This window comes from Octopus bimaculoides, chromosome 28 (assembly GCF_046866305.1).
Source record: "Octopus bimaculoides isolate indiv1 chromosome 28, ASM4686630v1, whole genome shotgun sequence".
In the NCBI taxonomy this organism is placed as follows: Eukaryota; Metazoa; Mollusca; class Cephalopoda; order Octopoda; family Octopodidae; genus Octopus; species Octopus bimaculoides.
The window spans coordinates 19321480-19341479 of NC_142955.1; the positions used below are offsets into that span (position 1 = coordinate 19321480).

General features: G+C 40.6%; 1 protein-coding gene across 5 annotated transcripts in view; it reads right to left on the reverse strand.

Annotated features, from left to right (window-relative positions):
* Nucleotides 1–20000, reverse strand: part of LOC149130721 (talin-2-like) — a 205179-nt gene that overhangs the window by 92433 nt on the left and 92746 nt on the right. Inside the window, exon 1 of one of the 5 annotated variants that reach the window (XM_089344734.1) lies at nucleotides 449–956. The exons of the other annotated variants lie outside the window; for them this stretch is intronic. The gene's annotated coding sequence lies outside the window, so the exon portion shown is untranslated. Of the gene's footprint in view, nucleotides 1–448; nucleotides 957–20000 lie in introns of those variants that run through there. 5 annotated transcript variants of the gene reach the window in all.

The following is a 20000-nucleotide window of genomic DNA, read 5'->3' on the forward strand; positions in this document are numbered from 1 at the left end:
GTAATATGTGTGTATATATAGTGTATATATGTAATATATGTGTCTATATATATATGTAATGTATGTATATACTATATATATATTTATACATCTATATATATTCATATATATATAATGTATGTATGTATATTATATATATATATTACATATATGTATATATATATATAATGTATGTATGTATGTAATGTGTGTGAATGCGTTTGTTAGTGTTTATATGTTTGTGTGTATGAAATATGAACACAAAACCCGGAGCAGCCAGAGAGAGAAAATATATTTACAATATAAAAGTGTGGCAATTAACTATATTTATAATACACAAGAGAGAGAGAGAGAGAGAGAGAGAGAGAGAGAGAGAGAGAGAGAGAAAGAGTGTGCGTGTGTGAGTGTGCGTGTATGCACACACAACACACGCATGTGCAGTAAAGGCTGGTGCTTAGAAAAAACTCACCGTTTCTATTGAGGGTGACTAATCGCTGGCTTATTGTTATAAACGAACATCCATTCCTGGTTGCTCTACTGCTTCTTCCTCTCTCTCTCTCTCTCTCCTTCACATGTCAAATAACAAATATATACACTCACACACACACGTACATATATACACTTGCATATACACACCTTCCAGTGTATAGGAAAGAGGTGAGATAAGACAACATGCCAGCACTTGTGTGTGGGTGTAGTGTGTGCGTTTAAAGGTGTGTGTGTGTATGGTCTAGTTGTGTGTGTGTGTGTGTATAGCCTAGTGTGTGTGTGTGTATGTAAGTTTGTATACAATGTAGGCTGTATATAGTTATGTGTGGGCCTGCACGTCTGTGTATGCTGTAGGATATTTATGTATATGTAAGTCTGTATATGGTGTAAGCTAAATACATTTATGTGTGTGTGTGTGTGTGTGTGTGTAGAGGCAGCTTCATCACCATGCCACAGATGTGAGCAATTCTTTCATGAAAAGTTTCTATAGAAATTCAAGGCGGGCCAGCATTTTATCAGCATTGAGGTATTTCCTGGTCCTCAACAGGAAAATGATGTTTTTCGATGAGGCCAAACACAGTAATCGCACAACCTGTTTTGTTTTCTTTGTTTTTTTTTTTTATCCTCAAGGCACTCCGCAAAAATTTAAAAGCGAAACTCCACAAGCCAAATAAAATTCATTTTCTCTCCTAATAGAGAAAAAAAAATGACATCATCATCATCATTGTTGTTTTAGCCATGGCTGTGGATTCAGCGCCAGAGTCGGAAACAATTAACGTATTTTAACATGTATAAGAAACCTGATTTTGTCAAAAATTAGGATTTAAAAAATAGGGGAGTTTTTTTTAATCCCTTACAAAACTGCTTTTCCCCAAAATTAGGGTTTTTTTGATAGACATTAAAATACGGTAAATGGAAGTTGGAGTCGGTAAAACTGTACAGACCGACTCGCAAAGTCTTTATTCTTTAATATAAGCCAGTTGTAACCTATGGGCCTACTCAGAGTACAAGCATACGCTTTATGAAATATGTAGACCACAATCACTTAATTAGATATAAAAGAGTCAGAGTCGGTGGTGTCAGAGGTAGGAGAGGAGTCGGAGGTGTCAGCAGGAAAAGTCAGAGGCGTCAGCAGGAGGAGTTGGAGGTGTCAGTAGGTAGGAGAGGAGTCGGAGGTGTCAGTCGGTAGGAGTCGGTAGGAGTCGGAGGTGTCAGTCGGTAGGAGTCGGTAGGAGTCGGAGGTGTCAGCAGGAGGAGTCGGAGTTGTCAGCAGGAGGAGTCGGAGGTGTCAGCAGGAGGAGTCGGAGGTGTCAGCAGGAAAAGTCGGAGGTGTCAGCAGGAGGAGTTGGAGGTGTCAGTAGGTAGGAGAGGAGTCGGAGGTGTCAGTCGGTAGGAGTCGGAGGTGTCAGCAGGAGGAGTCGGAGTTGTCAGCAGGAGGAGTCGGAGGTGTCAGTCGGTAGGAGTCGGTAGGAGTCGGAGGTGTCAGTCGGTAGGAGTCGGTAGGAGTCGGAGGTGTCAGCAGGAGGAGTCGGAGTTGTCAGCAGGAGGAGTCGGAGGTGTCAGTCGGTAGGAGTCAGAGGTGTCAGTAGGAGAGGAGTCGAAGCTTTTTCTTTCAACTCCACAGCCCTGGTTTTAGCATCTACTTTTCCTTGCTTCCATGGATCAAACAGTCTCCAAAGATGAGTCAGGTCAATCAAGGTGTGGCGGGGCATGTGATGGCACAGCCCCTTGCTGTGGTCACCATTTGTGTCAGGATATTCACAGGTCCTTCTGGATTCTACTCAGTCCTCATCACATCTGCCATGTGGTTGACCAACACAAGCCATTGTCAACCCTGCCAGATCCTCAGTAAACAGGATCTAACTTGTTAAAATCGAGAAACATGACCAAACAATTCCGAGCTGGCACTCCTAAATCCTACATGAAACAGGATACATCCCAGATGCTGAGATGTTGATTGGATAGGAAACCTGACCAATGGTAACCCATAATTCTGTGAAGCATCCTGGTATCAAAGGACTTCAGGTGATCCCTGAGGGTCCTGGCCACTGTCCAGGTCTCACAACCACAGAGAGGACCAGAGACCTAAAGACATGAACCCTTTACAACTATAGATCAATGCTTCCCAAACTTTTGGAGGCTGCTGCCCCCTTGACACCCAGGCCACATTCCTAGCACCCATACAAACACAGACCTCTTTATGAAGTAAATTCAAAGCAACTGTATTTCACAAATAAAACTTAACCTCATGACCCCATTATTTTGTTGTTTTTACATGAATTACCACCCCATTATCAGCCCACTTTTCTTCAGCACCCCCTTGGAATTTCTCACCACCCCAGAAGGGGCAATACCACCCACTTTGTGAACCACTGCTATAGAACAGGATAGGAAAGACCATAGACCTAAAAATCTGACCCTTGGTCTCTCTGCACAGATATATAAAGACCGTTGAGTAGAATTCCAGTCAGGTCTCCATCTCAGCGAGATACCTCCTCGTCTACTGTGCCCATGTGACATGTACTTGACCAGCATGAACCAACCAACTAGCCCAGCTGGATCCTCGGGGAGGAGGACACAAGGGTCAAGCAGATGTGGAGGGAACTTACGGAAGAGGTAACCTCAGGAAGGCAATGGGATGAGGTGGTGAAATATGATGTTGGGCCTCTTGGAGGCAATGACTAGTGACCAAGAACTTTGGCGATGGGCTGTGCTTGAGAAGACCCGTCAAGCCAAGTGAAATCAGAGTCATGGCCGATGCTGGTGCCACGTGACTGGCCCCTGTGCCAGTGGAACATAAAGGCACATGTGCCAGTGGCATGTTAAAAGCACCTATTACATTTTTGGAGTGGTTGGCATTAGAAAGGGCATCCAGTGGCTATAAGTGGTGCCCAAGGTGCCATGCAGTGGGATTGAACCCAGAACCATGTGGTTGGGAGGCAAGCTTCTTACCACACAGCCACATTATATATATATTAATATATTTTCTTTTTTCCTTGTTTCAGACTGTGGCTATGCTGGGGCACCACCTTGGAAGATTTTTAGTCAAATGAATCGCCCCCCAGGACTTATTGTGGATTTGATAGATGGAAACTGAAAGAAGCCTGCCATGTGTGCGCGTGGTGTCCCACCACCATTTGACAACTGGTGTTGATATGTTTATATTCCTGTAACCTAGCAGTTTGGCAAAAGAGACTGATAGAATAATTAACAGACTTTAAAGAAAATTTAAATAAACACTGAGCTCCATTCATTCGACAAAAAATTGATGGTAGAGCCCCAGCATGGCCACTGCCTAATGACCGAAGCGAGTAAAGGATAGATGCATATAAATCTGTAGAAAAAAAATTCACAACAAAGGAACCGAGAGCGAAAGATCTCACGTTCATAGAAACCTCAAAATCAATGTTTTCTGTTGATAGATTAAAAAAACAAGTAAAGAAAGGAAGATTCTTGTTTGGTTTGGGGGGAAAAAAAGGGAGGGGATAAAGATGAAAGCTTTCCTCAGGCGTGATATTTTCAATAGCAAATGGTTTCACCTTTGTTAAGGAATGAATAAAGAGAGAGAGAGAAAGAGTGAATAACTGTGAAGCAGAATATATGTTTACACGAATGAGTGATTATTGGGAGAGGAGGGAGGGGGGAAGACACACGATAATGATAAGAATGAATTCAAATTTTTGCCTCAAGGGCAGCTTGGGGGGGGGGGAATTAAGTCGATTACATTGACCCCCAATGTGTAACTGGTACTTATTTAATCAACTCTGAAAGGATGAAATGCAAAGTCGACTTTGGTGGAATTTGAACTCAGAATGTAGAGTGACAGGTGAAATACCGCTAAGCATTTGGCCCAGCGTGCTAACGATTCTGCCAGCTCACCGCCTTAATAATAATAATAAGTGGATTTGGTAGACGGAAACTGAAAGAAGCCCATCATATATATATGTATATGTTTGTCCATCCCCACCATCACTTGACAACTGATGTTGATGGATTTACGCCCACCCCCATAACTTAGCGGTTTGGCAAAAGAGACCAATAGAATAAGTACCAGAATAAGGCTAAATGATTAGCAGCATTTTGTCCACCTTTTGTGGCATTTTGTCCACTTTTACATTTCTGAGTTCAAACTCCACTGACGTCGACTTTGCCTTTCATCCCTTCCTGGGTCAATGAAATAAGTACCAGCTGAGCACTGGCCTTGTGCTAAAGATTTGAAACCTATGTGATTCAGCAGAATAATTCTTCTTCCTCAGGCTTCCATTACTTCCTCCTCCTCCTCCTCCCAATGTTATTTTTGTTTTTTGACATGTTTTTTAAGACTACGTATGGTTTCTTAATATCCTTAGGCTTTGTGTATCCTCAAATACAAGAGATTACTATAACATAGATATTTAAATCTTAGCATTAAGAGTTTGAAGGAAAATCTGCCAAATGACTGATAAGGGGGAGGGGGGTAGACAAGATTAGTCAATCGTGTATGCATGTGTGTGTGTGTGTGTGTGTGTGTATTTTTATTTATTACATTTTTCTTTTATTTGTTTGTCATTTGACTGCGGCCATGCTGGAGCACCACCTTTAGTCGACCAAATCAACCCCAGGACTTATTCTTCGTAGTGGTGTTGCAAAATTTGACTTGTGCATATTAATTTCCGTTATGCCCTTTATATTGTATCAAAATTTCATGCATTTATTTGTAGAGTTGAAGTTATTAAAACTTGAGACCCCATCAGTGACGTTTGGGACCCCCTGTATTTGACAGAACAATCTGAATGCTGAAGAGATAAAATGACGGCATGAAATGCCATCACAGCTGTTTCTCAATATTTGGACAAATCTTCACATTAAAATAATCCTTTGTAAGCATATATTCAAATTTTTGGTTGAACTTTACATAGCATCCAATTTAAACTGTCTCCCTGCATGTGTGTGTGTGTATGTGCGTGCATGTGTCTCCCTGCATGTGTGTGTGTGTGTGTGTGTGTGTGCGTGTATGTGTCTCCCTGCATGGGTGTGTGTGTGTCTCCCCGCATTGGTGTGTGTGTGTCTCCCCCCGCATGGGTGAGTGTGTCTCCCCCCGCATGGGTGTGTGTGTCTCTCTCTACCCGCATGGGTGTGTGTGTCTCCCCGTGTGGGTGTGTGTGTCTCCCCGTATGGGTGTGTGTCTCCCCACATGTGTGTCCACGTGTGCATACATGTGTGTTCATGTATATATATGTGTATGCATGCATGTGTGCATAGATGTATGCATGTGTGTGGTGCATGTGTGTGAAGAGAAGAAATAGGCGGCAAACCTCCCCCACCCCACCCCCGTCAAGACAAGGTTGGAGTGGTAGGTGGGGTTTGCCGAGAGAAGCATACACAGAAAGGGAACAAAATATAAAAAGATGGGGGTTAAAAAAGGGAGAAATAAAAAAAAAAGACACAAATAAAAACTCTAAACTCCCCCCTCCATCCCACACCACCACCACCATCCATCCTACTCCCTTCCTTGCCCACCACCACCACCACCACCATCGTTGCTCCGCTATTTACTTAGAAAACAAAAGTAAATAAATTTCAATATGGAAAAGATACAGAAAAAAACAAAAAAAAAGTTTAAAAAATAATTGAAAAAAAAAGAAACCAAATGACTCCCTCTCCCCTCCTCCAACAGCTCCCCCACTCTCCTGTCAGACTCCCTGATCACCATCATCATCACCATCACTATCAGCTTGGTTTTGTTTCTCTTACCAAATAGGGTAATATAAGGCTTTGAAAGAGAGTGTGGCAAGATAGAGAAGGGGGGAGGGGAACAGGGATATGTGCACACACACACACACACACACGTGTGATTGTGTGTGTGTGTGTGTGTGTGTGCGATCGTGTGTGTGTGTGAGTGTGTGTGTGTGTGTGTGTGTGTGCGATCGTGTGTGTGTGTGAGTGTGTGTGTGTGTGTGTGTGTGTGCGATCGTGTGTGTGTGTGTGTGTGTGTGTGTGTGTGTGCGAGTGATCGTGTGTGATCGTATGTGTGTGTATGATCACGAGTGTGTGAGTGTGTGTGTGTGTGTGTAATCATGCATGAATGCGTACATATGTTTGTATGTGTTTGGTATATAAGTGTGTATATGTATGGAAATATGTTTAGCGTGAACCTCAATATACTTTAAGAAATGTGAGACAGAGGCATGGCTGTGTGGTAAGAAACTTGCTTCAAGACCACATGGGTCTGGGTTCAGTTCCACTGCATGGCACCATGGACAAATGTCTTTTTTCTACAGTCTCAGGTCAACCAAAGCCCTGAGAGCAGATATGGTAGATGGAAACTGAAAGAAGCCCATTGTGTGTGGGTGTGTACCACCACCACTTGACCACTGATGTTGGGGTGTTTACATCCCTGTAACTAAGCAGTTCACCAAAACAGATTGGCAGAATAAATACCAGGCTTTGCAAAGAAAAAAAGGAAATAGGAATTGGGGACAGGCGATTCGGTCGCCTAAAATTCTTTGAGGTGGTGCCCCAGCATGACTGTCTTAATAGCTGAAACCAGATACATCTCACACACACACACGGTTACACAGGGGTAGGTGAGAATGTTCCCCCACCCATCCATCCCGCCTTTCTACCCCCGTCACCACCCCAACACCCTTTCATGTGGGAGGCAGACAGAGACAAAATAAGCTTAAGAAAAAGAAAGAAAAACCCTAACACCAACAGACAATGCTACCCCATCCACACCCTGAAACTAGGGGTAAATGGCGGGGGAGGGGTAAGAACAGGGATTAGGGTCTTTATTTCAGACAAGGAAGACACTGCAGGGTAGAGGCATGTGTGTGTGTGTATATACTTGTATAATGCATGTCTGCTATATGTGTAATATATGCATACAATGTGTGTGTGTGTGTGCATGTGGATACATGTGTGCATGTGTGAGGATACCTGTGTGTGTGAGTGTCTATCTTGTCACACTCACATGTATACACACACACACACACACACACACGCTATATATTTATGTACACTATACATATGTTGATGTATGTATACTTATATATAAGTGTGTATAAGTTACATATAGATAAATATTCATGTGTATAATTTTTATCTATATAAAGAGAGTGTGTGTACACACATGCTTTACATAAATATATATGAAGATTATATTCATACATACATACATATGTATGTCACACTATATGGATCCAACTAAGCTGAGAGCACTCACAAAAAAAAGTTTCTTAACGTACCATTCTACGAAAGATATAGAATGTATGGGACAAGAGAAAACGATAAGGAGTGTATAAAGTCATAAATTATATACATGTGTGTGTGTGTGTGTGTGTGTATATGTATATATATACATATATATATAGGTATCATTACCATTATTAATAATAATAAAGTAGCTAGATATATATATATATATATATATATATATATATATATATATATATATATATATATATATATGTAGATATTTATAAAATATATAGTTTTAGGGAAAATAACCAAGTTTCAAGAACTCATCGATGAAAATCCACTATCACATATAGAAAAATTAATAATTAAAAGCACAATAAATGAGTATAATATAAAACAGAATAAATATCATAAGATAATAATAAATATGTAAATATTTATATATATGTATATATACTTATCTATTTAAAATGTGTTTATGTATGCACATGTACATGCATTCACATCTTACATAATATGCCCCAGCATGGTCACAATCTCATGAGTGAAACCAGCAAATTATATTTACACACACACACACACACATTTATATATATATATAAATATCTATATATATATTTATTGTGTGTGTGTGTGTGTGTGTGTGTGTTTGGTTAACATTTAGAAATGAAAGCAGAGTAACAGAAATGTGTAATTCTTCAAAAATTCCAGAGGGAAATAGTAAAATGCTTCATCATGGAAGTGAGAAGTCTGTGAGAAAGAAGAAAACGAAGGAACCGCGAAAGAGACCGAAAACCCAGCAAAATACTGTTGGTGCTTGGTGTAAACAGAGGTTCCATTTGCACCCTGTTTGGTATGGGAGTCTGCAGAGATGAGAGGCAGAGAGAAGAAAAGCAGTGGGGGAGAAAGTATGGCACAGTGTGGACCAAAAGAAGACGGCCATTCCTTAGCAGAAAAGAGGAACCCTGAAAAATGTGATCTCTGACTGACATCTGATTAATGGAATGTCTCACAGGGCAAGACATACAAGTGTGTTTTATATATATACATACATACATACATATATAGACAGATAGATGTGTGTGTGTGTGTGTATATATATATATATATATATATATATATATATATACACACATACAGTCTTATATAGTTGTATGGAAGTCCTGGAATGTTCCATTCCACTCCTTCAAATACACGCCCGAGTTCACATATTTCTATATAAACACAAGAGAGGTAATTATATACACACACATACGCATAACTTTATTCTTTTACTCTTTTACTTGTTTCAGTCATTTGACTGCGGCCATGCTGGAGCACCGCCTTTAGTCGAACGAAATCGACCCCAGGACTTGTTCTTTGTAAGCCTGGTACTTATTCTAGCTGTCTCACTGAACCTCTAAGTTATGGGGACATAAACACACCAATATCGGTTGTCAAGCGATGTTGTGGGGAGGGGGGGAACTGCAGACACACAAACATATATGACAGGCTTCTTTCAGTTTCCGTCTATCAAATCCACTCACAAAGGCTTTCGTCAGTCCAAGGCTACAATAGAAGACATTTGCCCTAGGTGCCATGCAATGGAAATGAACCCAGAACCATGTGGTTGGGAAGCAAGCTTCTCACTAGACAGCCATGCCTGCATCTACATACATACATTGTTTGACAACCGGTGTTGGTTTGTTTGCCTCCCCTGTAACTTAGCAGTTTGGCAAAAGAGACTGCAGGATAAGTGCCAGGATTAAAAATAAGTCCTGGGGTCGATTTATTCAGTTTGACCCTTACAGGAATAAATACTTTGGGCCAGTGTGATCCGCAGGAGGTCATCTTGCCATTGATTGTTGCCCATCGCAGAGGAACCACTGACCAAATCACTGCCGATTATCGGGGCAGACGTAGCCTGCGTTTGAAGTGGGTGGTACGCATTCTAGTTAACCCCCAACTGGGACCCTAACAGGGGCTAATAACCCAGGTCAGAGTAGGTCTGGGAACAATGGAGAGAGAACTCCTCCATCAAGGCCCCACCACCAGCTGCAGTTTAAAGTCTTACAAGACCCTATGACAGTGTGGTACTCTATAACAGTGGATGTGCAATGGCCCAGTGGTTAGGGCAGCAGACTCGCGGATTCGATCCTCAGACCGGGCGTTGTGAATGTTTATTGAACGAAAACACCTAAAGGCTCCACGAGGCTCCAGCATGGGATGGTGGCGAACTCTGCAGTACTCTTCCACCACAACTTTCTCTCACTCTTACTTCCTGTTTCTGTTGTGCCTGTAATTCAAAGGGCCAACCTTGTCACACTGTGTCACGCTGAATATCCCCGAGAACTATGTTAAGGGTACACGTGTCTGTGGAGTGCTCAGCCACTTGCACGTTAATTTCACGAGCAGGCTACTCCGTTGATCAGATCAACTGGAAATTTCGTCGTCGTAAGCGACGGAATGCCAATAACTTCTATGGAACACTTACAAACCACATCATTTCCAAGTCTGGTGACAGATCAAGGAACCTGCAAGATCACCTGACCTTTGCACTTGTAATTATTTCCTTTGGGGAGTGGGCTACCACAAAGAGAAATCAGTCGTGAATAGACCACACACACACATGGCATTGACCCATTTTATCCCAGTGCCTACAACTGTAGACTTTACCTATTATCACAGAACAGGTTGTCAACATGTAGTAGTACGGAGGGTGTGCACCGTAACAGCACATTGCCACATTCACCATTTCTTGGTGATTCCCCTACTCCTGGTGGGTGACACCTTTGCCCCACTCAGGTGACAACCATCCAACTCATGGGTCTGTTTAGGTGGTCGTTGCTGGTGAAGGCTTTACAAGGTCACAGTGCAGATCTGACCTCGACCTCTTTTCGCTGCCTTTTACAAAACGGAGAGGAAACATTGCTTGTATTCTTTAACGGGCTTAAACAGTGTGACACACACACACACACACATATTTATATGTAGGGCTATTCAATTCAGTTTGGACAGAAAATCAGATTATTTCGGTTGTTTAAATATCTTTTTGTTTGGTTGCTAACTTAGAAAAAAAAATGCAAGACAAAAACATGAAAAGTATTTTTCGTTTTGTTGCAAAACTATTTTATGAAGATGACAGGTGCAATTGTGTGGTAAGAAGCTTTCTTCCCAACTGCATGGTTCTAGGTTCATTCCCAGTGTGGCACCATGGGCAAGTGTCTCCTGCTTAGCCCCAGGCCAACCAAAGCCTTGTAAGTCGATTTTATAGACAGAAACTGAATGAAGCCCGTGTGTGTGTGTGTGTGTGTGTGCCCCACCACTGCTTGACAGCCGGTGTTGGTGTGTTTACATCCCCCATAAATGTCTGAGCAAAAGAGACTGATTGAATAAGTATAAGGTTTAAAAAAAAAAAAAAACTGGGGTTGATTCATTCAAAGTGGTGCCCCAGCTTGACCGCAGTCCAGTGAGTAAAACAAGTAAAAGATAAAAGATGTATTTTTCTTTATGTGATGGCGTACAAGCAACAAATATGTTCAGAGTTACAGTACATAGTTGTAATTTTCCTACTTTTAACCTTGTATTATCCCAAGGGCCACAAATGTAGACCTTCCAGGAAAACAGCAGTCCCCTTAATTCAATGAAGCAGAAACTTCACCAGTGGCACGTAAAAAGCCCTTTTCAAGCATTGGTCCTCAGGCAGACAATGACAAATGACCGAGACCTGGGGTTAAATATCAATAGCAAGGAAAGACACATTAGATAATGTAGTCCGAGATACACTATGCCTGAATAGAAGATGAGACGGCCACAGCTGATGCCTCTTTGATCGTAGGTCTGTTGGCACAGGACTGACCTAGGGCTAAACCACAATAGCTAGGAGCAACACGAGATAATGTAGTCCTAGATACACTATGCCAGAATAAAAGACAGGATCGCCACAAGTGGAACATCTTAGAATATAAGTCAGGTGGATCGAGACAGACCTGGGGCTAAACAACAAAAAAAGGATAGATGCTACGTACCCCTTAGATAAGACAACGGTCACGCTTCAATGCCTTTCAAGGGTTTCCCAAATCAGGGTCGACTTCGGAGGGAAGGGGACTAAAACTACACATCATCAAACTACACAATCTCTCTCCTCCCACCACCTCTCCCGCGATCTAATCTCTCTTTTTACCGCCCTTCATTTCTCCCCCCCCCTCTCCATTACTTTCTACCCTGTTCCTATTCCTCCCCCCCCCCCAACTTTCATCTTTCCTCCCTTAATATAACAAGCACATCCCTCCCTCCCATCCGCCCCGGATAATGCTAATATGTTTCTTGGTTTTTCTTGATGGATTCTAATCACAACACTTCGTCCTCCTCTTTCCTTTTGTCACACGACCCAGAAACGGGTTCGGATCGATACACACACACACACACACACACACACTACATACATAGATGTATGTACGTAGGCGAATGCATGTGCGTGTGTGTGTGTGTGCACGTATTTGTACGTGTGTGTGCATGTTTATGTATGCACGTTTATATATATATATATATATATATACACAGATACACACAGACACGGTTGTGTGTGTGAAGAGAAATCGACTCGGTCATATGATTATAATCGCGACGAACGACAAAAAGATACGCAAGTCCTGAATGAACACACCTGAGCACAAACATACGTGTGTGTGTGTGTACACATACACAAATATATACGTACAGAAGATAGTTATACGCACACGTAAGAGGCACGATGCATATTAATGTGTATAATATATGTAAATATAGACACACACGATTTCACATCAGGAATCTTGCAAAACGAATACACAAACGCATGTGTATATATATATATACACACACACACACAGATAAAATATATACCTGTACGTGCAAACATACACAGTATATATATATATATATATATATATATATATATATATATATACATACACACAACTACAAAGTGTATAGCTGTATGTACATAGATGCTATATATATATATATATATATATATATATACATACATACACACACCACATTACACTAATCCCTTGCCATATCGCGGTTCAGTTACCGCGGTCTATTATTTAAGCTTACGTCAATTCCTCCGTGGTGTTGTTTTGCATTTATAATACAATAGATTTATACAAATTATAAAAATATTTTTTTTAAAATAGGCAGTACAGTACTGACTGTTTCTACTTCCCGGATTTTCACCTATCGCGGGGGTGGAGGGTTGTAACGTAACACCCGCGATAATCGAGTACAAACTCATTCCGCAGTAAATTAAGGAGAAAGACAGACAGACAGAAAAAGCATGAGAGAAAAAGAGAGTCGACAAAACCATTATCTGTGTATTCTTCACGCAATTACAGACGTTCATATAAACATCATAATACCCCAATTGTGTGTATGTATGTATATATATATATATATATATATATATCTTGTTTCAGTCATTGAACTGTGGCCATGCTGGGGCACCGCCTTGAAGAATCTTCGGTCAAATGAATCGACCCCAGAATTAATATTTTACTAAAGCCTGGTACTTATTTTATCTATCTCTTTTGTCGAACCGCTATGTAACTAAGCTTTGGTGCCCCACACTCGTTTCATTATTACCCTGTCAATTCATATAATGTATGCATACAAGCAAGTGTATATCGATGCACACACGCATAATATACATATGCTTGCATGTTTGTGTGTGTGTGTGTGTCTGTATATATACAAACACGTGTATATGCATATGTAATGCATCTATGTGCATACAGCGATACTTGTATGTGCAGCAATCCTTCACCAGATTGTGGGTCACCTGTTGCAGTTTATTATTTAGGCTTACGTCGATTCCTCTGTGGTGTTGTTTTGCAGTTAGAATAAAATATATGCAAGTTATAAAAATAATTTTTAAATATATATAAGCACAGGAGTGGCTGTGTGGTAAGTAGCTTGCTTACCAGCCACATGGTTCCAGGCTCAGTCCCACTGTGTGGTACCTTGGGCAAGTGTCTTCTACTATAGCCTCGGGCCGACCAAAGCCTTGTGAGTGGATTTGGTAGACGGAAACTGAAAGAAGCCCGTCGTATATATGTCTATATATGTATATGTATGTGTGTTTGTGTGTGTGTGTGTATTTGTCCCCACAACATCGCTCGACGACCGATGCTGGTGTGTTTACGTCCCCATAACTTAGCGGTTCGGCAAAAGAGACTGATAAAATAAGTACTAGGCTTACAAAGAATAAGTCCTGGGGTCGATTTGCTCGACTAAAGGCGGTGCTCCAGCATGGCCTCAGTCAAATGACTGAAACAAGTAAAAGAGTTAAAGAGTATACAGTACTGTTTCTACTTTGTGGACTTTCACCAATCGTAAGGGTTTTGGATAGTCAAGGGTTATTTTATCCAGAGGCATACTGGGTGTGTGTGTGTGTACACACAATGTCTGTGTTAATGTACTCACATATATATATATATATACACACACACACATATAAACTAAAGCAATCTGAATTAAAACAATAGCAAATAATTCTTTATGGTAGCAAGCTGGGAGAATAATGTGCACTGATCCAGAAAGATTGCATGGAGACACAGCAAGTTATATAAATCTGCCAATTTATTGTATCTCTACAGCATGAAACTATTCTGTACATTAAATTTTATATATATATATATATATATATATAGGAAAAGGTAAAAACCCTTTCAATCACTAATGACCATGGGATAGCACCTAGAAAATTGCCTCAAAGGCACAAGTCTTATCAAGGTTCTTTATGGATGACCAGCAGCCATACCAGGCTCCCCTCTCCACACCATTATACTACACAGGGCTAGGGTTAGGGTTAAGGGTAAAGACCCCCTTCGGTCATGAAGGGCCATGGGATTGCACCTAGAAAGTTCCCCTCTGGGGCACAAGTTTGGGCAAAGTTACAGAGGACCAGCTGTTACCCACGCATACCAGCCTCCGCCTCGCCACAGATGTTATCCAGGGGAAAGGCAAAGGGGCCGATACAGCTTGGCACCAGTGACGTCACAACTCATTTCTACAACCTGAGAGAACTGGAGTAATGTGAAGTAAAGTGTCTTGCTCAAGAACACAACACACAGCCCAGTCCGGGAATCGAACTCACTACCTCATGACTGTGAGCCCGACTCTAACCACTGAGCCATGCAAGACAGGGATAGGTGAGGCACCAACAAACGAGGTGTATTAATCCGACACTCAAAAAAATGAACCAAACTCAACTATTTTAGAATTTTATATGAAAGAACAACATTCTACAGCAACTTATATTTTGTCTGCTATTCCACTAATGCTGCCAACCGATATTCTTACAATGTAGAAATATGTATTCATTATTAATGAGAGAGAATGGCTACTATGAGACTGAAAAAAAGTAGCATGAGGCATATCTACACTTTAGGGCCCCAGAGACATTCGTCAAGATTTTATTCTCTGATCAGCCATTTGGTTGCAGTCACGCTGGAGAACCACCTATATATATATATGTATGTATGTATGTATGTATATGTGTGTGTTTGTTCCCCCCGCCACCGCTTGACAGTGTTGGTGTGTTTACATCCCCATAACTTAGCAGTTCAGCAAAAGAGACTGATGTAATAAGTACTAGGCGTAGAAAGAATAAGTCCTGGGATTGATTAGTTCAACTAAAGGCAGTGCTCCAGCATGGCCACAGTCAAATGATCAACTTTGATCATAGGTCTGCTGGATCAGGACTAACTTGGGGCTAAAAAAAACAAGGAAGGACACATTAGATAATTTTACTCCAAGATACATCACGCCCGAGTAAAAAAAATGGGACAGTTTTAAATGCTAGGTATAAGGGATTAGGATTGACCTGGGGTTAAAATAACAAGGAAGTACATATTAGATAGTGTACTCTAAGATACATGTTGCCTGAATGAAAAAAAAAGGGATGGTCTTGGCTCCTAGGGAATTGACCTGGGGTTAAATAACAACAAGGAAGTATGGTTCAGATGATGTACTTGAAGATACATACACCTGGGATGGTTTTAAATGCTAGGTAAAGTGGATCAGGACTGACCTAGGGCTAAATAAACTTTTAATACATTTCCTCCCCCCACCACACCTTTAGATGAATCTTAATGAAGTGCGTTCTGCTCCTATCAACCGGGTAAAGACATTAGTTATGTATTTGGGGTACAGGGCGAGAGGGTGTACGGAGGGTGGGAGGTACTACAATCAGTTTTTATCATCAGAGTGATTATGTTACATGGTTATGGGGTTTGCAGGATCAGCACCTACCTGGGGTTAAAACAACAAGGCTAGCAAGTAATGTTACTGCGTTATCTATATTAACTATAAAACATGGGGCTTTCATAAACGCATGAAGACGAATGGAAATGAATGGATATCTGCACACACAAACAAACACACATTCACCGTCTGACATGAAAGTTCTGTTTTTAATATATTTACAGGTACAACATTAATTTCCCAAGATCGTTCCAGACAAATGAGTTTTTATCTCTCTCGCTTCCAAACTAGAGAAAATACATGTTTCTAGGTCAATGTGCTCCAAATTAAATATTAAATTTACTTCAATAATTAAATGACCTACAGGTCCCTACCTGTACAATTAGTGTAAATTGGTGCAAATTCTAAAAAAAAAAAGCACCAGACCATCACTGTACGGAAAGTCTGTGTTGAATCTGTACGGATTCTTTTACTCTCTTACTCATGTGAGTCATCTGAGTATGGCCATGCTGGAGCACTGCCTGGAAGCGATTTCTTTTTTAACCCTATCGGTCTCTTTTGCCAAACTGTTAAGTTACAGGGGATGTAAACACACCAACACCAGTTGTCAAGTGGTGGTGGTGAAGGGACAAACACACACACGCATTTAAATATCTACATACATAGACATAGAATGGGCTTCTTACAGTTCCTACCTTCCAAATCCACTCCGGAGACTGGTCAGCCTGAAGCTGTAGTTGAGAAGCAAACTTCTTACCACACAACCACGCCCACACCTATGTATGTCTGTATATTATTTATATATATATATATATATATATATATATTTATATATCACCATTTACCATTTGTTTTCCATGCTGGCATGGGTTGGACGGTTTGACAGGAGCTGACGAGCCAGACGACTGCTGCAAGTTATCCGTTTTGGCACAGTTTCAACAGCTGGATCATCATCCTTTAACGTCTGTCTTCCATGCTGGCATGGGTTGGACAGTTTGACAGGAACGGGCAAAGCTGTTGTCTGCTTTGGGATGGTTTCTACTTTTAGATGCCCTTCCTAATGCCAACCACTTCGCAGAATATTCCGGGAGTGCTTTACCATGGTACTAACACCAGCAAGAATGCCAAGTTACTTGGAAGACAAAGACCTCTCACCTGGGAGAAGGAGTGGAACCGAGGGTGGTGGCTTTGTGCCAATTGAGAGGTGAGACGAAAATAGAGGGGTAGAGAGAGGGGTCTTACTTTAGAGGAGATATTTGGCTACCCCAGGAGGAAGAGTTATCAGGGTACAGAGACAGAGAGAGAGAGAAGTAGGTGGGTGTTAGAGATGCATCAGGACCTATCCCCAGGTAACAGTGAGTGGGGAGTAAAAATGATAGGAAAGGTTCAGAGGGAGATGTCCTTTTCTAATGCCAACCATTTTACAGAGTGCACTGGGTGCTTTTTACATGGCACCAGTGGAATCACCAGGTAACTTGCAAGATAAGGCACCCCTGCCCCAAACCACTCCATAACTGAAATGGGGGGGAGGTAGAAACTGAGTGTGTGGTGGCTCTTTGCCAGGTGATGAAAGATTAAGGTATAACAACAGGAACAGGTATCTTGCCGTAAGGGAGATGCTTAATGATCCCAGATGGGATAAGGGACAGGAGAGAGAAAACTGCTGGGGCACCCAACAAGGTATAGGGAGAGGAATACATTACATACACAAGAAAATGAGATGACAAAAGAATAAATAAGTATCTTATGCATTCCATTAGCTTACAGCTGTTTCTGCTGCTGGATGCAGTGGATGTATAGTAAAGTGTCTGAGAAACAGCTTCATCAGAGGTTCAAACATAAAGTGTGTATATGTATATATACATACAAGGAGGTGCTGAAAAGTTCCCGGCTGTAAGGGTATCGCGAAAGGCCTAGTTGGAGACCCAACATTCCAAGTTCTTTTACAGGACATTTTACATTTTTGAAAGACATCTTACAGAAATACGTTTACCAGAGAGTGAATTACGTAACATTGGAGTTTCAAAGAGAGATACCTGACGGGTGGGAAAAAATCGTGAAAAATTGCTGAAATTACAGAAATTGGTAGAAACAAAGCCGAAGTGGGCGTAGGGAGGAAGGAAGATCCAAAACTATTCTCTCCACAATTTCTGGGCATTTTCTTTCATATTTTATCAATTTAATCATAATCTACACCTTCAAAAGCATATATCTGCAAAATTTGATTAAAAATTATAGATTTTTCCGTAAGGGATGAGGAAAAGTGCATTGGGGCGCCAATCTGTAGTTATGCCTTTATATATATATATATATATATATATATATATATATACACACACACACACCCAAACATGTGTATATACTTATAAACAGACATATCTACACACACACAAATATTTATATATACATACTTGACAAACATACATTTCATTTTTGCATTTGGTTCGCATGATTATGTATATATACCAGGGAGTTCTGAAGCAATTCTATCGTAGAAATGCCATTTTCACAATTCCAGAAACACGAAAAACTGGAATTGTCTTTTTTTTCTTTTCTTTTTGAGACTTTTATTCTTTGAGGTGTGGCAGTTAGCGTGACCTCGGGATTGACACGGGGCCCCCCACGAGAACAGAAGACGGTGGGGGTACGAGTGTCGGTGACCAGATCACAATTGGGCAACAACAATTTGGGCCGCACAACAATTAAATGATGACATTTAGACATTTAATAGCTTTTGTGTGCACGTCTGTTTTTAATTGGTTAAAACTGGCTCTACCACGAGTTCATTGATACACACACAATGTTGTGTATATTAGTTCCAAGATGCTCTGGAATGCATCGTCAGCGATATTTCTAGGCTCTCTAAATTGCCCTCCCCGATGTCATTGCTATACATCATATATATACATACATACTATATATACATACGCACAAACTGTATATAAATACACTATATAGATATATACATCCAATACATGTAGATGCTATATGATTTATGATTTACCGAAGGTATAGATAGATAAACGCTATATATATATATATATATATATATATATATATATACGTACACAATATGTATACACACGTCATGTACACACTGTATATACACATATTACATACATATATATATATACACTCTCACATTGCACAACGCCAAAGATAAAGATTCCTGTGTTCATTTATAAAGAGACTAATACACGCGCGCGAACAAAGAGGAGCTATGTGCGTATATATACGTACGTGTCTATATATATATACACACACATATATATATATATATATATATATGCACATATACAAACTTCATAGATGCATAGAAAAGGTGTAATGCATTAGTATATATATAAATCCTGAATAAATGCGTGTATGTAGTGGGAACAAGTGCGTGCTTATGTATGTATGTATTATAAGGTGTACTTTGCAGGTCACATGCACATCATATGTGTATGTGTATATATATATACATGTGTGTATAACGATGGTAATGAATAATGTGTGAGTCACTGCTTCTTCATGGGGTTGTAGACGTACGTGTGTGTGTGTGTATATATATATATATATATATATATATATATATATATATATATATATATATATATATATATATACACACACAAACACACACATTCGTGAATGTATATTATGATTTCTCTAAGTGAATGTGTGTGTGTGTGTGTGGCGGCTGCAATGACTTAACTAGTGTGTATGTGTACAATACACATATGTGTGTGTGTGTGTGTGTGTGTGTGTTTACTATATATATATAGACAGATAGAGCGACAGATATACTGCGAGAGAGACCGAGAGATAATAGGTGGAGAAAAAGACACGGATTTAGGAGGGGAGAGAAAGAGAGATGTGAGGATAGAAGCGGAAAGAAAAGCAGGGAGAGGGACAGAGAGAGAGATGAAGAGTGAGACAGACAAGCAGAGAGAGGGGAAGAGAGAGAGAGACAAGCAAATAGTGAGGAAGATATATATATAGAGAGAGAGAGAGTGAGAGTGAGAGAGAGAGAGAGAGAGAGAGAGAGAGAGAGAGAGAGAGATACAATAACAAAAGGAGAGAGGTAGGCAGAGAAGAAAAGAGAAAGGATAGAAAGACATATAGAGACAGACAGATAGATAGAT